This window comes from Aythya fuligula, chromosome 25 (assembly GCF_009819795.1).
Source record: "Aythya fuligula isolate bAytFul2 chromosome 25, bAytFul2.pri, whole genome shotgun sequence".
Classification (NCBI taxonomy): Eukaryota; Metazoa; Chordata; class Aves; order Anseriformes; family Anatidae; genus Aythya; species Aythya fuligula.
The window spans coordinates 3415564-3432103 of NC_045583.1; the positions used below are offsets into that span (position 1 = coordinate 3415564).

General features: G+C 59.4%; 1 protein-coding gene across 1 annotated transcript in view; it reads left to right on the forward strand.

The window, feature by feature from the left end:
- The first annotated feature begins 1669 nt into the window (after nt 1-1669).
- The window catches only part of FOXP4 (forkhead box P4), a 57174-nt gene continuing 42303 nt past the window's right edge, over nt 1670-16540 (forward strand). The window contains exon 1 of the mRNA XM_032203163.1: nt 1670-1719. The gene's annotated coding sequence lies outside the window, so the exon portion shown is untranslated. The remainder of the gene's footprint in view (nt 1720-16540) is intronic.

Here is a 16540-nt window from a genome sequence, read left to right on the forward strand (position 1 = left end):
CTCACCACAGCGGGGTCGGGGCATGGCATTTCAGAGAACCCCGTCCCGGGGGGCCCCTTCCAAGAAAGCCAGCCCCTTGGAGGGGAAGGCTGTGCAGAAGCGGGTGCGCAGCAAACACACGGCCGAGGGGAGCCCTCCGGGAAATCCCAGGCCTCCAGAGGAGGTGGGAGAAGGGCTGGAGGCTCAGCACCACCCTGCCCTCACCACGATCTCTTTGCCCCCCCTGGAAAGATTTTTGGGGGGATGCCACTAATGGGGTCACCGGGATGTTTGCTGGGGGCACCAGAGCTTGAGGCTGGCGGGAGGGGGCTTTTCTGCCACGTGGAAATTCCAGGTGTAGGGGAATTTTCATTCAAGAATAACTAAAAAAAAAATAAAAAATAAAATGAAATGGTAAAGAATAAAATAATCTGGCTGTATTAAACCACTTTTCATCCCAATTTCACTTTTTAAAGCTATTTCATCTGCCCAAACCCCAGAAATGTCTAAAAAGCTGCTTCAGAAGTGAAAAAAAGAACATGGAATTGGTGCTAGTGAAACAAAGTGCCCATGGGACATCCCAAAAATCTTCCTTTTGCTGTGTCCATGTGAGGTTGTGCCCACCCCGTGGGCCTGGTGGGGACAGCACCCGGCCGGGCACATCACCGCGTCCCCCTGCCCTGCTCAGGGTCAGCCCTGGCACCCAAGGGAGGGTGTTTTTGGGGTGTGGGGAAGGATTTGGGGTCTTGCAGCCGGGCAGTGTTTGGGGTCCAGCAGCTGTATGGAGGTTGGGGGCCAAATCCAGACGTGTGGGGTCAGCAGCCGGGTGCCAGTTTGGGTTCAGCGCCCCGGTTCAGGCCCTGGGGACCCTCATTGCCTGGCTGGATGCGGCTGTGGGGTGTCACGGAGTGGGTTTGGGGGGGCTGCTGGCTCAGGGCCTCACCTTTCCCATCTGTAAAATGGGCTCAGCGACCCCACACCACCTCCGCTCCCCCCGGCAGCGCTTCGCCCCACAACCACCCCATCCCCCGTGCCTCAGTTTCCCCGTGCGCCCCCCAGCCGATACGTTCCTCCTGGGCTTGGGGAATCCCACAATTAGCGCTGGCGCTAATTAGGACCACGGGGAACACACAGAGGGGGGGCAGCAAGCCCCACTTGGAGGGTGACGGTGGCGGTGAACCCACCGCACCCCTCACACCACCGACCAAGCGGGCGGGTGTGGGGGCACGGGGACAGCACGGGGCCACCCCCCCTCTCTCCGTAGCCTTCCTCCTCCTCTTCCTCGGGCCCAAGAGGAGGCGGGGGGGGGGCAAGGAAAGCGGCTGCACCTGCTTTAGAGGAACTATGGTAGGGCGGCCGCCTCCCGCCCCGCTCCACCGCGCCCGCGCCGAGCCGAGCCCAACCGGGACAGGGGCGGCCCCCGGAGCCCTGCCCGGCCCCGCAGCCTCCCCACAGCCTTCGGGGGTCCCGTGGAGGGGGGGGGGGTCCCAAAAAAATTACAAGGGGGGGGGGGAAGCGCCAAGAGGGCGCCGGTGCCGGTCTCCCCCCCCCCCCCCCCCTTCCCGCGACTCGTTTAACAGCAGCAGCCGCCTCCTCGTGCCATGCAGCGGCCGTCCTAGAGGCGCGCCCCGTCCAACTTTGGGGGGGAGGAAGGAGGAGGAGGAGGAGGAGGAGGAGGAGGAGGAGGAAGGGGAGGAAGAGGAGGCGGCCGCATGCCCGCCGCGGCCCCCGCGCTACCAGGTGGGTGAGAGCGGAGCGGGGCTTTGGGGGGGGGGGGGTCCCGGTGCCGCCCCCCCCCCATCGGGGAGCTTCGACAGGACCCCCCCTTTCCCCCTTTTTTTCCCCCTTTTCCCCTTTTTTTTTCTCCCCTTTTTCCCTTTTTCCCCCCTTTTCCTTTTTTTTCCCCCTTTTCCCTCTTTTTTCCCCAATTTCCCCCTTTTTTTTCCCCCTTATGCCCCCCCTTTCCTCCCATTTCCCCCCACTTTTCCCTCTTTTTCCCCTTCCCCCCCCCATTCTCCCTCTCTCTTTTCCCCTCTTTCCCCCCATTTTTCCCCTCTTCCCCCCCCTCCACCCCCCCTTTTCCCCCCCCTTTTCCCCTTTTCTCCCCCCATTCCCCCCATTCCCCCCTTTTACCCCCTCTTTTCCCCCTTCACCCCCCCTTTACCCCCTTTTCTCCCCATTTTTCCCCCCTTTCCCCTTTTTTTTCCCCTTATTCCCCCCCCTCCTCGGAAGTTTGCTGCGGAGCCGGGACAAAGGCAGCGTGGGGGGGGGGGCTGAATTGGGGGGGGGGGGGGACGACGACATTAATTAGGAAGGGAGCTTAATGAGGAGGGGGGGGTCCCGAAGGGGGTGGGGGGGATCCCGGTGGGGTGTGGGGGGGTCCCCATTGCGCCCCTCTCTTGGTGGTGGTGATGGGGGGGGGGGGGGCTCGGGGGTCTCCGCCGCCCCCCCCCTCGAGGCGTTCCCCGGCCGGAGGAGGAAGAGGAGGAGGAGGAGGAGGAGGAGGAGGAAGGCGGCCCCCGGCAGCCCCCTCGGGGCGGGTTGGGGCTTGGGGGGGGGTGGGTTGGGGGGGGGGACACACACACACACACGGGGCGAGCTGGGCTGAGCCGAGCCGGGCTCCGGAGGTGCCGCTCCCCGGCGGGCCGGGGGTCCCAGCACCGAGGTGGGGGGGGGGGACAGACAGACACAGACAGACACCCAGACACACGGCCCCCGCCATGCCGAGCCTCCGCCGCGCTCCCTTTGTTGGGGCTTCGCCTTTTTCCCCCTTCTTTCTTCCCCCGCTGGCAGTTTTGCTTTAACACCAGCTGCTCGCCGGGGGGGCTCGGGGTGGGCTCTTTTGTATTTTATTTTATTTTTTTTTAATTTTTTTTTTTATTATTATTATTTTTTCCCCCCTTCCTCCCACCCAACCCCACTTTTCCAACTCGCCCCCCCCCCAGCCCCGCCGCCGCTCCTCGCTCGAGATAAATTAAGTCGGGCGGCCGAGCGGCCCCAAGTTTTTCCAATTGCTGGGAGGAAAGCAGCAGCCGCCGCCGCCGTCAACCTGCAGCCAGATCGCCCGGCGCCCTGGGAAACCCTCTAGAAAACCCACAAGGTGAGGGAGAGGAGGAGAAAACCCACCCGCACCGCCAAAAAATTCAAACCCCGTTGCAGGGAGCCGGAGGAACCGGCCGCGGGTTTGGCACCGGGGTGGGGGCCACCGCCGCGCGCCCCGACCCGAATCCGTGCCCGCCGTGCGCCCGGCTGAGAAGTTTGGGAGTCTTCGGTGCGCCTTTGTTTGGGGTGGGAGATGGGGTGGTTTGGCCTAGGGGGGGGGGTCCTGTGAGGTTTTAGGGGGGGTTGGGGGCTGCGGTGTGATGCCCACAGCCCGCGGGAGGGCTCGGGGGGGTGCCTGCCGCGGGTGGTGACGGCGGCGATCGGGGGCGCCTTGGCGAAGAGTTGTTGCGGACGGAGCCGTCGCCTTCTGGGGGGTCGGAAATTGCTGGGGAACAACCTAAAAAATTAAAATGGGGGTGGCGAAGCCTCAGAGCCCACTGAGAGCCCCCCCCCTCCCCCGGGGCTGTTTCGGCTCAGCCTGGCTCGGCGCGGTCCCGGCTCGGTGGCGCGATGCTGCCCCGGCAAAGTTCGCTCGCTCCTATTCTTCCCCGAGCCCTCTCCCTCGTCCGTGTCCGAAACAAACGCGGCTCTGTCTCTTCTCTCCCGCTCCCCCCCGGAAAAAAAAAAAAAAAAAAAGAAAGGCTCTCCACAAAGTGCCGTGCTAGCAGCAGATCGCTCCGAATAATTTCTGTCGGTGGTTGGAAATCTGGTTCGAGTTGGCAGGCGCGGTCCGAAGGTGTGTGTAGGGGAGAACAAGTGGAGCGTAATTGGGTTTGCTTTGGCCATTTGGGATTGATTCTTTTTTGTTCTTCCCCCCCCCCCCCCCCCTTTTTATTTTTTATTTTTTTTAAAAAAAAAAAGCAAAGTGAAGGGCTGTCGCCTTGTCTTCTCCCCCCGTGCGCTTTCTAAATCGAATGAAAACCCGCGTGGGGGAGAGCAGGAATAAATCGCGGCCGCCCGCAAGCTCAACTTCGCTCGGAGCGGGCGAAGCGCACGCTGTGAAAAACTTGCCCTGGGTTTTTCCTCCTCTTAATGTAGTCCTAAAGGGATTTGGGTCCGGATTCCTCCCCTGGACCCCTTTTCGGATTTAGGCAGCTCCACCGGCTCCGCTCGGCGGCCGCGGGCTCCCGAGGTTGCCTCTTGCCACGGTCGGACCCAACTTAGCACCGGGTTAAGCCCTGGCTTTTCCGCGAGCGTCGTAAAGCTGTGGGGCACACCATAAAAACGTTATTAGTTTCTGTATTAAAAAGCCCGGGTTGTTCCTTAACCCGAACCAGAAGGAGGATTTGCTTTTTACAAATTTCTGCTTGTGTGCGAAGCAATTTTACGCGAGCACCGCGTTGGGCTGGGAGCAGGCGTTCGGTGGGGAAATCACAACGTGGGGCTCGCGCCCCTGGTCGCTGTGGGTTCCTGGGGACCTCGTCCCCCTTCGTCCTCCCCAGCTTGTCAATTAAACACGGTGAAAGTCTCAGGCTGCTGCGAAACCCAGCTCTGAATTTATTTTTTTAATTCCCACCCCCTCTTCGGGTCTTTTTAAAACCCGACGAGCCCCCGGGGGTGGGTGGACAGGGAAAAATCACCGGGTTCGTAAAATTTACCCCCCTTTTTTTCTTTGCTTTTTTAATTTTTTTTTTTTTTTCCCCCCTTCAGGTTGCTCAAATCAAACTGCAAAAGGCGGGGGGGGGGTGGGGATGCGTTGGGGGGAGAAATGTGACGAAAAGCAGGGAGGAAATTTCGTGTGCCGAGGCTTTTGTCAGGGCTGCGGAGCCCTGGGGTGGCTCCGGCTCCTGCCTGGCCCTTTGTGGTGCGGGGCTGGGGGCCGGGGGGGGGCCGGGACTTGGAGTAGTGCTGGGGATCATCCCGGCTCGGAGATGCTGCTTTTTAAAAAAAAATTATTAGAATTTATTAGTTGTTGGGTTTTTTTGTTGTTGTTGTTGTTGGGGTCCCCCCCCTCCAAGTCCATTTGAGCCCGAAGCAGGGGGCTGAGCATCGCTGGGAGAAGCAAACGCTGCTGTGACCTGGTGCAGAGCCCAAACTCGGGCTTGGTTTTTGGGGAAAAAGTGGGAAATTCTCCCCCTCGGCCCCAGGAAGGTGCTGCAGGGTCCTGGGCCCCGGGGGGGGGAGCCTTGGTTGCCCCCCGTGGGGAAGGGGCCGGGTGAGGAGGATGCTCTGGGAAGCACCCGGGCGCCTTTTGGGGCAGGTTTGCTTTGGGGAGGGGGGCAGAAAGCTGAGAAAACCGGTGGAGAAATGGGATGAAAAGGGCTGAAAAGTTGTGGTTTGGGGGCGGGGGGAGGCGAGGAGGGGGGCTGAGAGCGTGCAGAGGGGGGGAACATCAGCAGCCCCGCTCCCCTCCCTGCCCTCCGAGGACACGTCCTGGTGCCACGGCCGGAGAGGGTTTGGGCAAGGAGCGCACCCCGTAAAACCCAGCGCCGCCGAAATCCCCGCTGCGGGCCCGTGCCCCTTCTTCTCCCTCCTCATAACCCGGCAGGAATGCGAGTGCACTCACTTGTGAAGTTGCTGCCCGGAGAGCCCGGCAGCTTTTCTTTTCTGCCGCCGGAGAGGGGGACGCTTTGAGGCTGTTTGTGTCACGCAGTGGGGCTGGGGAGGGGGGCGGCGAGGCTCCGGCTTTGAGTTGTGTTTTTTTTTTTTCTCTGCTTTTTTTTTTTTTTTTTCATTATTTTATTCCTCTTCCCCCCCCCCCTCCCTCCCTCCACCTCCTCGGCTCCTTCTCGGCCGTCCCGCGGGGGGCAGAGGGGCTGGAGGTGCGGGGCCGGCTTCGCTTTTGTGGTGGCAATGTGGGGGGCGAGCCCCACGCGGGGACGCGTCCCATTCTTCTTCCCCAAGAAAGGCAGGACAGCGCCGAGCCCCCCTCCTTTCTTTCACCCCCCCCACGGTTCATTTAAAAGGAAGGCACGGCTCTATCTTTTTGGCACCTCGTTTCCCACCGCAGAGCGGGCTTTGGCGGCTGGAAGGGTTCGGGAAATCCTTTTTATTCGTGGCAGGGGCCGTTTGCCCCCCTTGGCCGTGGTGTTTCCAAAGCGCTGAGCCCCGGCCGCGGGTGGTGCGGGGGCTCCGGGGGATGCTCCCCGCTGCCTCCCAACAGCTCCCAGCCCTCGGGGCCGGGGGCGATTTCCCCTTTCCCCCCCCCCCCTTCCTTCTGCTTGCCGCTGCGCCGCTGTCACCTGCCGTTTCTGGAAGTGGAAACGTGAAATTTCCTGCCCTGTCCGCTTTCATTTCCATCTCCTCCGGCGCAGCCGCTCGCAGGAGGGCACCTTGAAGCCGGGGGCTCGGCTGTGCCCCCCCCCCCGGGGGGGAGCTGCTGGCATCTGCCCCTTGGAGGGGCGAGCGTGGTGATACCCAGAGAGGGAGAGGAAAAACGGGGGGAATAAAGCCCTAAAAGCACTCGGAAAGCCACCCGTGCGTCTCAGGAGATGTAAAAACACGACAACGTGCGGCTTCTGGGCACCCTGGCGCACCTGAGAGAAGTGCTGCCTGCCTCTGCCCTTCGACGTCGCCTCCCCTCGCTGTATTTTGATTTTTCCAGAAAAAAAAAATACCCTTGCCTGCTGGGGATTCCTGGCTGGCAGCTCGGCCCCACTGCCAGGCAGCACGGGGACAGAGTGGGAAGGGGCTCCCGGCACTCGGGGGGACACCGCGTGCGGCACCAAGACCTGTGGCTCGGGGTAGGGGTGGTCGGAGCTGGAAAAACTTCCCAATTCTTCTCACCCCGAGAGCATTTTGCAGTTGTGTGATGCGCAGCGGAAGCGCCGCCGGGGAGGTTTTCTTGAAAACTTTTTCCTGCTCTGATTTAAAGCCCTTTTGGCGACCGAGTTGCTGTGCTGAAGCGCGACGCTCGCGACAAAAACGCGCTGGCAAAAACGCAGCAGCACCAGGGCAGGGGGGGGAGAATTGGGAGGCAAAAATCCACCTTCCCTCGGAGGTCTGCAGCGAGATGCTGAGCCCGTCCGTCCGCGTTTTATTTCATAAAGATCTCGCTCCCTGCCCGCAGAGATTAGATCTGGGGACGGAGCTGAAGGGAAGTCATTAAGGGATTACGATGCCTTGTGCCGGGAGCGCAGACGTGGGTACGGGGCCGGCCCTAACGGTACCTGGATACCGAAACAAATGAACCCTGCATGCTCGAAGCACTTGGCACGGGCTGTCTCCATCCGCTTGTCTTTTTTTTTTTTTTTTTTCCTTTTTTTTTTTTTTTTTTAAAGGGGAAAAAAAAAATATAAAAGCCTGCGTTGGAGATGTGCTCGGAGTTGTTAGCTGGGTTGTTAGCTCGGTTGAAGCAAGCCGGTGTCGGCGCTCGCCGGCCCCAGGCGACGCTCGCTGCCTGGCTTTCATGCCCTGGCAAGTTGGCAAGAAAAAAAAAAAAAAAAAAAAAAAAGTCTTTTTGCTTCGTGCTCAAACGGAAATCCTTCTCCTGTGCCGCGGTTGTCGGGTCCGGATCAGCAGCAAAAGCACTTTCAGTTTTTTATTTTTTTTTTCTACGTCTGTATTTTCTGTAAGCAAAGCAGGGAGAGGAGGGTGGCCGCGAAGGGGGAGGAAATTTCTCCCGGTCCCGGCAGATCCTGCGTGCGTTTTATCAGGAGCGAAAGGTGCACTAACAAAACTTTTTTCTTTTTTCTTTCTTTTTTTTTTTTTTTTTTTTGGATTGGGGTGGGGAGGGGGGGGATTGCTCTGCTCTCCGAAATGCGGGCAGCTGTGAAAACACGCGCGCGCACACACACACACAAAAAAAAAAAAAAAAATCCTTTTTAAGGTACTAGAGGGGGAAGAAAATCCCGTCGGGGGCCCTGCTTCGGAGGCAGTTTGAAAGCTGTTTATTCTGCCTCATTGGCAAACCTCTTCCACGTGACCGTGTTTGGTCGGGAGCTGGCACGGGCCGATGGGGAAGCTGCCGGCCGGATCCGGGCGCCTGGGGCTGCTCCCGGCTGGGCCGCGGGCTCCACGCTGCCAGCGGGGCGCCTGCGAGGGCTGCGCGCTCCAAGGGGCGTTTGGGTACGTGTTGGGGACCCCCGATTCCCCCCCCCCAGTGGATGTTTAGGGGGGGTGGGTTTGGAGGGGTGGGGGCCAGCTCGAGCCGCTCACCGCGTGCTGGTGGTGGCGGTGGTGGTGGCACCGAGGAGGAGCCGTCGAGGGTTTCGTGTGCCGGGGCTGGATCGGTGCCAAGAGGCTCGGGGATTTGGGGTGACGCCGGCACGGGGCTGGGCGTTTGCTCGGGCACCGCTGGTGCTGGTTAAGCAAACAGGAGGAGAAAGGGGCCGCGGCAGGGATCGGCCGGGATGAGCGGCCCCGCTGGCGGCGGGCGGTGTCGAAAGGGCTCGTTTCAACACACCTTCCCCGGGCGCTCGCAGGACTGGGTTTATCCGGTGGGATTTAACCGGGCTGGGGCGAGCAGAGGGAGAAAACGGCAGCGGGGCGTGCTCCCTGCTGCCATCCGGGGCAGCGTGTGCCTCGCCGAGCATCGTGCCAAACGGTGTCAGAGCCCGGCTCCGTCCTGCCCTCCCTGCATGAGCCTCGGCGGCTCACTCGAGACCTCCGAGTTTATTCCGTGCGCCGGGGATCAGTGGTGAGTAGCTGTTTTTGCCTGCCTGATGTGAACGTGCAAGCCGGGGACTGCGCTGTGTGTAGTGAGATCGGGATGGGGACCACCTCGGAGGAGCTGTCACGGGCTGGATAAATGCTGTCTCCAGCCCCAGGAGCGTGCTGCAGCCAGGGCTTGTGCTCGGGAGCGAGGGATGCGCACAGGTCCCATCCACCTGGGGACGTCTCCTCTTGGTGGCTCACATTTTGCCCGGGGCTGGCTCGCTGGTGGCTTGCAGCTGGGCTGGTGGCTCGCTTGGATGTGTGGCACCACGTGCTGGGGTCGGCTGCTGTGGGATGGGGTTTCCAGGATGGATAACCCCGCTTTGGCCACGCTGGGGGGGTCCTCGTGGCAGGAGGATGAAGATGAGGATGACTGTCCCCAGCCCAGCTTGGCAGAGCAGGCCCCAGGAGGGGGAAGCTGCCCCCTCTCTGCATGGGCAGAAGCTGTGGGGCTGTCCGGGACGTGGGGTGGTCCCAAGGGTGTTGGAGCTGCCCCTGACACTGGGCAAGGGGGTGGTGTATGGCAAGAATTGTCAGCTGGAGCGGTTCCTTGGTGAGCATCGGCAGGTTTGGGCTCTCCTGGGCCTGGTTTTGCGAAGAGATTTCGGGTAAAGACCCCCTGCCACAGCCTGGCCAAGCCTGAGGGTCCCCAGGTAGCGTCATGTCCCCTCCGGGTGCCACCTACTCTGTCCTGGTGGCCACCCTGCAGAGGCACTGTTGTGGCTGCACCCCGAGGTGTGGAAGCAGAGCGGGACGGCGATGCCTGGACCCAAACCCAAACCTTTAACCACACGTGTCCCATCTGGGGCATCTCCCCCTCCGACGGGACCTCTGGGCTCCTAGCAGGGGCAAGAGGTGGCAGTGAGATGCTCGGTGCTGCGCCGGTGGGCGGCCGGCCCCCGGCGTCCAAAGTCCGCGGCCGATCCCTCCTGGATGCGGCCAGACCTGAGGCCGGGAGGGAAATTCCCAAATGCAGCCACGTTCGGCTTATTGGAAACGGAAGGAGGAGAGAAAATAAAAAAGCGTGCCTGGGGACAAAGTCCCGTAACTTCTGCGGCAGGAAATGTGGATTTTGAAAATCTGCTGTCCCGGGCGCAGCCGCAAACCCCACTTCTTTTGCCTCCACGGATTTGGGTGGCTGGAAAAAAAAAAAAAGCCGGTGAAGTGGCTTTTATAAAACAACGTTTCCAGCTTTGCCCTTCTCTGATATTGTCTCCAAAGTATTTATGCCTTCTCCTCTGCTCCCCAGGCTGCTTTCCCTGCAGGGAAATCCCTTCCCAACCGGAGCCGTGCCACTTCTCTTCTGCACGGGGGCTCTGGGTTGGGTTTTGCTCACTCCTGTGCCTGAATTGCGCCGCTGTGCCCTGCTCTCAGCCTCGACTGTTTGCGTGTAAATGACCCCCCCAAAGGGCCAGGATTTTTCTGCTGGGATGCAAAAGGGATGCTCAGCTCCTGCCCCGCTGGAAAACCTGAGCTGGGGGTTGTGGCAGTGCTGGGCTTGGGTTTGCAGCAGGGGGAGCGGAGCCGGGTCCCTCCTGTAGGCAGGTGCAAGGTGGGAATGGGGGGAAAAAGGAGAGAAATGGGCAACGGAGAGCAGATAGGCAGGCTGGGTGTCAGGCCGCATCCTGCACCAGGACAAGGCTTTTTTGGGGGTCGGCAGAGCCACCCCGGTTCCTGCAGCATTTCGGAGGGCTGGGATGAAAGCCGTGGAGCAGCCGGGCGATGGGGAAACCCTGCAAAGCTGCTGCTGCGGGGAAGGGAAGAGAAATAGGGAAGAAGTCCTAAAATCCCTTCGAGGGCGAGGTGTGTGTAAGCGTCCCGGAGCAGGGATTGCCGGCCGAGCTTCCCTCTCGCGGCGTGGCACGAGGTTTGCTTCGTTCCTCTTTTGCTGGAGCTGCAGGCGGAAGGTTTGTGCTGGCTTCAGCCCTGCCGAAATTCGGGTCCGAGTTCCCCCATCACCGGGGGATGTGGCAGGGACCCGGTGTGAACGGGACAGGTCCTGGGGCTGATCCCTGCCTGCCCTGGAGGATGCTCGGGGCTCTCCGGATCCATCCCCAAAGGTCACTCGCTCCCTGCTCGGCACGGCTCCGGTCGGGTTATTCTCTCTTCCTCTTTTAACCCAGGTTTTTATTTATACCTAGCGTGGCACATTCCGCTTTTAGGCTCCGCTTCCAAATCCCTTGAAGTCTTTCCCTTGATGCTGGCGGGCTGTAGCCTGAACAAACGTCCTTGTCTGTGGGAAGAGGAGCCGCCGCTCCGAATCTGGGTCAAACTCGGGGGCTGTCGGAGCAGCCCCGTCCGGGATCAAACGCCGCATTGTTCCTCGCAGGTAGCACAAAGGTCCCCCCGACGCCCCTCGGGTTACAGAGCCTTTGAAAACTCTGCTGGAAAGGGCAGCCCGTTTAGAAATGTGATGAGGGAAAGCTGCCGGGCCGAGGGGAAGCGTTTGGGGATCGGAGAGGGATTTGGGGAAGGTCGGGGCCAGCTGGTTGATTATCTGCGGTGATGCGCGAGGAGCCCACGATGCTGCTGAGCTCCATCCCTGTGCTCGGGGGCAGGTTTGGGACACACGGACAGACAGACAGACATCTTTAAAGTTGTCTGCAGGATTACGGCTAGGGTTAGGAGCGTTGGTCCACGTGGGGCACCCAGGGGCTCTTGGCTGGTGGAGTTTTGGTGACCTGGATGGTGACCGCGCTGCGTCCCGGTGTCTTTGCCGTCCCTTGTCCTGCCGTGGTTGTTTTAGGGATGTGCCCTGCTCGGCGTGGCTGCTGACGAGGCCCGTGCTGCTCAGGAGCACTTCAGCGTGGCCACAGCAGTGTGCTCACAAGGAATGTCCTGATCTGGGACAGCCACGCTGCTTTGGGGTGAAACCCGCCAGTTCCAGGGACGGCGAGGAAAGGCGCTGCTGGGCCCATGTCCCCAACACACCCTGCCCAATGCCCCCGGAGCGAGGTGCTCCATCTCCACCTCTGGGGGATGCATTTTTGGGGCAGGCGGGGGCTGCCCCAGCTGCCTGCTTCACCGGGGACGTGACAGACCCCACAGCAGCAGAGGCTGTGCCGGAGCTTTGCCTGCACCCAGCTTGGGGTGGGCACCGGTCCCACCGTGCCCCCTCTGCCCTGGCAGTGAATCCTAAATTAATATCGTAAAGAACAAGGATTTTTTGCTTTTTTAAAGAGGGACGGAGGGGAGAAAACCCCACAGCATTCCAGATGTGCTCTGCAATGAGGCTGCATCTCACACCACCTCCCTAGCGCAGCACCATCTGTCCCATGCCACCGGGGATGCCCCCAGTGGCACTCGGCCACCGAACCGCGGTCACTTCTGGCTGGAGCCTCAGCAGTGCCCTGCCTGCTGCTGCTGCTGTGTGTGTGCACCCCACGGCTGGATGAGTTTGGGGTCTTCCAGGAGGAAGCATCACCCGTTGGCGGTGATTATCAGGGATTTGGGGGTGCGGACCCCTTCTGGCACAGCTTTATTGCGCCTCTATCAGTCCCCGCAGTCCTTCCATAGCTCTGTCCCAGTTTGCACAGCAGGGACACGCTGCTGGGATTTGGGAGGGTGCTGAGTCCCGCTGCGTGCTTTCAGGGCTGAGCTCTTGGGTTCGCAGCGGGGTTCCGGAGCCCAGCGTGGTCTGGAGATGCCGGGGGTGGTGCTGCGGGACCAGCTCGCCGGCCTGGTCAGAGGGATGCTGGAAACGCGGCCGTGCAACGCAGTCCCTGCCGGGAAAGGAGACGAGCTCCTGCTCCATCCCTGCACATGGCACCCTGGAAAGGGTGCAGGGGGGGGCTCTCCCCGGCCCCGCTCAGTTCAGGATTGAAGAGGATGCAGCAGCTGAACGCGGCTCATCCCGGGTCGCCCACCAAGGACCGCGGCGCGTGGGGGACCCTGGCGTGGGGAGGTGCTTCCCCGGCTTGTGGGGATGCTCTGAGCCTCTGAACCCTCTTCTGCACGCCCGAAACTTCCAGCACACCTCCCTCCCTGCGCTGATGCCATCTTCGGGTGCCGCTTCCCACGTTTTAAGGCAACTCCTGAACCTGCTCGCGTTCCTCCAGCCGCGGCTCCCGGTGCTGCTGTCGGGAGCCGTGTTTGTCCTCGGGGTGTGCTGGAACCAGGCAGGAGGTGCTGAACCCATGCAGGGCAGCCGAGCCGTGTAGAAACAGCATCGGGAAGGGGTTCGAAACAGCCGAGCCCTGCTCCAGGGGTGCTGGCAAGACGGGGAGCCGGCCTCAGGTCATGCCTGCCTCTGATTCGGATGCAAAAAAAGGACTTCAGACCGAGAGTTTGAAAATGCCCAAGGATAGTTCTCCCCCCCCACCGCCTTTTTTCTTCTTTCTCCTCGTGAGCAGCATAATTTCTGGATGAAAACCAGGCCTCTTCCTGAATAGAAATGGGACTTGCAGTGGAAAGCATCACTGTGCAGCGGGGAGTGCGTTAAGTAGAGCGTTTCTGGATGAATTTTTGCACAAACATGACCGAGTCTGGGAAAACTTGCAGCATCTGAGTTCTTCCCTCGCATTTAATAGGCACCGCGTTGTTTTTTTTTTTATTATTTCCACCCTCTGGATTATTTAAAGGCCAGAAGAGACTTTTAGCAACCTCCAGCCTGACTTCATGCAAACTCAGCTGGAAAATTTTGCTCGGGGCCGTGTGTCCCAGCACCGCATCCCTCGGGGCTGGTGGCGTCGGTACGCCCGCGCGCCCCCGTTGCTCCTTTTCCTGGTCCCGTCTGGCTCTCGCCTGCTTCCAGTTCATTTTCTCCCTTCTTGGCTGTGTCCTCACCCTGCTCAGCCTCAAACTGGTTTTCTTTTTTTTTTATTTTATTTTTTATTTTCCCCATAAACACGCCGTCACCAGGAGCCTTCCTCCGCCCCGGCGCTGCCCTTCCAGCTCCCAGGGCTGCCGGGTGCCACTCCCGTGCCGTGGGTGCCTTTCTCAACCCCAGACACATCCGGACACTTCCCTGCCCTCCTCTTCCTCATCTCACCGTGGGGCAGGCGTGGGACACGATGCTGTCAGTGGCTCTGTCCAGGAGGAAGAGCCCTCCTCTTCCTCGGCACCGGCTGGAGGCTGCGGTAGGTGGGTGCCTCGGAGAGACACCCGCGGGCGCAGGTGGCTTCAGGCTGTTGGTGTGCAACAGGGAGGGAAGGGATCGCAGCACGTGGCGACTCGGGTGAGTGACACGTTGGGTTTGGGATGTGTTGGGTGCCTGGCACGTTGGGCACGCGTTGTGTGTGCCCCAGAGGCTGGCCTGGGGCTCTGCAGCGGGCAGGATGCGTGCGCCACGTCCGTGCCTCCCCGCCGTGCGCGCTTGGGTTGGCAACGAGCAAAAAGAGCCGCGTGCACCACAATCAGGCAGAGCCTTAACCCTCAGGCTGGCTTTATTCTGCGAGATGTCTGCGTGTCCCCGTGGCTGGAAACATCGATGTGTGGCTGGTGGGTGCTACACAGGGCCGTGGGTGCCGCACGGGGCCGCGGGTGCAAGGCTGCGGGGCGCGCACGCGTGCACGGGCGGACGTGCGCACGCACGTGGGTGTGCACGCCGCTCTCCTCCGGGGCTTGGGCTGCAAGTTCTTCCCCTGGAAGAGCAGCGAGGGGAGGTGCTTTTAATTATTTTAATAGGATTTTGAGGAAGGAGCGCGCTCGGGCTGCAAATCTTAAAGGCTTCGTCCCGTGTGGAGGCACGGAGCGGTTCTGACAGCGAGCTGTGCGTGTTGGGAAATCAGCCGGGTTCTCCTCCTGTGTTTTTCTTTTCTTTTTTTTTTTTTTCCTGGGAGTTTGGAGCATTTTTTCTTCCCTGTGATTTTTTTTTTTTTTCCCCACCCTATTCATTATCATTTTTGTTAATTAGATTGTGATGGGAATGGTCTCTATTCAAAGGAAAAAACCTCTGAGATATGTTTGGACGAGCGTGCGTGTTTCGGGGGGGGGGGGGGAGCAAGGATGCTTGAAAGAAATCATTTTAAAAATAATTTCTTCATAAAGCTCTTTAAAAGAAAAACCCGGTTACCCTTCCCCCATCCGGCCCCCCCGGGTCCCCCCCCCCTAATTAAACGATTTGAATTTTCACGTTAACCGCTTGGTGCTTCCTCGGCGCCTCAGATGATTAGAAAGGGATATTCATTTATGCCTTTTAAACGCCGCCCCGATTAAAATCAGAGAGATTTTTTCCTTCATCAAAATCTAACATCCTTGAAAAATTAATTTGATGCCTCTTGTTATCAATTAATTGAATCTCGTTGGGAGAGAGGCTCGTGCGGCGGGTGGTTGGAGCTGGCCCTTCTGTTCTTAGTTGCTTTCCCCCCTCTCTTCTCCCTTCTGCTGCTGCTTCCAAACACTGTGACATTATAAAACTCGGCCTTTTCTTATTATTTTTAACTCATCTCATAAAATAAAATAAATGAATAAAACTTGGTCTCTCTTCCCACCCTCCTCCCCCATTCCCTTGAGTTCCTCGTCTATGAAAGACCCTTTTTTTCGCTCTTTCTCTCATCCCTCTCTCCTATAACTTACGAGGCAGGGGGAGAGAAAGAAAGTTCGGGCTTTAGCAATTTCTCGGCGTAGCAAAGCGGCCGGGGTCCGTCTTTCTTCCTTTCTTTAACTGGGGATATTGGATATTTCATTTGAATCTCCCTCTTTTCAATTAAAAGTGCACGGCTCCTTCTCTTAAGCCCGCTCTATTCTCCTCCTCTGTCTCTGCAGCCGGAGAAGCGATTTTCCTTTCTTTAATATTTCAACTCTTCCCCCGAGACGGGCTGCCTGCGTTTTTTTTTTTTAATAGACTTTTTCTCCCTCTATTAAACTTTTCCAATCTTCGTCCCTTTATTTTTTTTTTTTTCCTTCCCACCTCTTTAAACAAAAAAAAAAAAAAAAGGAGGAGAGGAAAAGTTATACGATCGAGGGAACTGGGTCATTCAGGAAGTTATTTCAATAACTTAGGAAAAAAAAAAAAATTAGGCATTAGTTTGAGCGTAACTCTCCGTGGAGGGAATCTACCTGGCTGCCTTTAGGTACAGGCTCTCCCCTAGTGCCCCCTTTATGTCCCCTCGTGGGGTTTTTAGGGCTTTGGGTAACTCGAGCGAGCGCATCCCCGCTTCTGGTTGATGGGGTCGCGGACGCGCTTGGTTTCCTCCAAGGACCAAACCCACGCCAGGCGCTCGGTGCCCCTTGTGGGATGCTTCTGGGGGCGGTCACATCCCCCTCTCCACGAGTGTAGGGGGCCTTTGGGTGTATTTTTTTCCTCGACGTGGCTTGCTGTGGGTCCTGCAGGTGGGAGATGTCGTTGCCTGCTTCCAGAGCTGTCCCGGCTTTGGTGCCAGTTCTGCTCCCTGGGGATGCCGAGGGTTTCAGAGGCTGCCCCGCCGCGCATTTTTCCTTTAGATTCCCCTTTACATCGAGCAGAAGGGAATCAAGTGGCTATTTCTGGGGTCTGCTTTATCCCGGCACCATTCCGGGCCCTATTTCAGCACGGGCACACCAGGGGCTCTCCGATTCCTCGTGCTCTGCCCCAACGCTGCTGCTTTTGGGCTCCTCCATCCCCCTGACCCCCAGCTCTCTCCAGCAGCTTCCACCTGCAGGGACGCGGCTGCTGGACCCGCCGGGATGCTGGGTGCAGGTGGTGGGCACCCATGGGTGGGTGCTGGCAGCTCCCTGGGTGCTGCCCAGCTCGGGCTCCCCCGGGACCCCCACATGCGGCTCTCGAGCAGCGCGACCGGAGCCCCCGTGCGCCACGTCACTATTTAATTAGACGTCCCTGATTAACAAAACTTGGCGTTCGGCTTCCTCCTGCCCTCATCTTTCCTGGCTCCGAATCAATGGCTTTGATATGCTAATTAGGGAGTAATTTAATTTCAAAAGGCCG